General features: G+C 46.4%; 1 pseudogene; it reads right to left on the bottom strand.

Moving 5' to 3' along the window:
• Positions 1–871: 871 nt before the first annotated feature.
• Positions 872–1,164, bottom strand: LOC100948243 (annotated as a pseudogene).
• Positions 1,165–1,637: the final 473 nt, after the last annotated feature.

Genomic DNA, 1,637 nt, shown 5'->3' with positions numbered 1-1,637 from the left:
CACAGCTCACAGCAACCTCCAACTCCTAGGCTTAGGCGATTCTCCTGCCTCAGCCTCCTGAGTTGCTGGGACTACAGGCGTCCACCACAACGCCTGGCTATTTTTTGTTGCAGTTTGGCTGGGGCCGGGTTTGAACCCGCCACCCTTGGTATATGAGCCATAGGCGCTGCCCATTGTAATTCTTTTTTTAAACAGTTATTCCAGTGACTTTCCAGATTAAAATTTGGAGGCAAATTTTCCTTAAGAGGATACCAAGTATCAGTATCTTCAAATGTTGGTAAGCTGTTGGGTAAGACCCCCCAAGTCACACTTTATTACCATATCTGCTACATGCTTAGATTTTCAGTCCTTCACTGTAACAAAGTTATTAGGAAAACAGGAGCACCACAACCAAAGATGTTACAGAGGGTGCACAGTTCTGACAGGGAGAGCCAGGATCACGGGAGTGGTTTTCTTTAGGAAACAATTCTACTACAGAACAACATGGGAATAGAAGTAATTTAAAATGTTCAAACATTAAATGCAGGACTGGACTCCATATTGCCATTTAGTATGCTTTGTATTACAGGATATAAAAACTAACCCCCATCTATGGAATGTTAAGCTCACACCCAAGACAGTCAAAGCCTCCCATTAATTCAACATCCCACACTATTTTCTGGTTGTACCAAAAAATAGACAACCAGCAAATGATTTCACTTCTTAAAAAAAAGCATTTACACTTAAAAAATGGGAGGAGGTGGGATTCCCTCCCTCTTAAAAATGTCTTTACAGCTAGTAAAAAACTTGAATTTACAAAATAGTTGATAAAAATATTCCTCTGGGTTGTACAAGAAGGGAGACGGACCACTGATAGACATGGTACATGACATTAACCAGACTCGGCTTCTTTCTCTCGTGCTTCGTCAGCTGCTGGATTCTCCTCAGCGTTAGTTTCTCCGTTTTCTGCTGGTGAACCTTCTTTAGTTTCTTGGTTGGCCACTTCGCCCTGCTTTCCCTTTGCTCCTCTTTTCCCTTTCGGTTGCACTTTTTTGTCTGAAGATTTATCCCTTGCTGCTGCCTTTTGCAGGTTTAGCTTTTTCAGGTCAACCGCGCCGACCTCCCCCCGGGCTCTTCCTTCCCCGCACCTGCACCTTCGGCAGAGCTGACCTTCCTCTTGGCCATCTCCGCTGCGGGCAGCGGGGCCCGGCGCCCAGAGCCTTCGCGCACTGCGCCGACTGGCCGCTGGCCGCTGCCGCTCCCACCGCCCCTGACACTGCAGCTTATGTCCTGTCATTGTCTCAGCCATTCCTCCATCTGTCCTTCCTCTCTCCCTCTCTCAGTCTCTCTTTTTTGGCATAAAATCCGAAGATCTTAAGCGCTGACAGGTCTAACAGTTTGGCGAATGCATCCAGTCTTGTAACCACTGTTCCAAGAGAGAGGCAGAACAGGATCCCTCACCCTGTGCTCCCTCACACTCCCTTTTGGTGATTCCCTCCCCATCCAAAGGCAAGCCCTGTTCTTTTTTATTTTTATTTTCTAATTTATTTTCTTTTATTTATTTATTTATTTTTTTGAGACAGAGCCTCAAGCTGTCCCCCTGGGTAGAGTGCCGTGGCATTACAGCTCACAGCAACCTCCAACTCCTGGGCTCAAGC

Source organism: Otolemur garnettii, unplaced genomic scaffold (genome assembly GCF_000181295.1).
Source record: "Otolemur garnettii isolate 467f Iridium unplaced genomic scaffold, OtoGar3 scaffold00146, whole genome shotgun sequence".
NCBI classification, from domain to species: domain Eukaryota; kingdom Metazoa; phylum Chordata; class Mammalia; order Primates; family Galagidae; genus Otolemur; species Otolemur garnettii.
The sequence above is the reverse complement of the archived record's forward strand: the minus strand, read 5'-3'. Positions and strand labels throughout refer to the sequence as shown.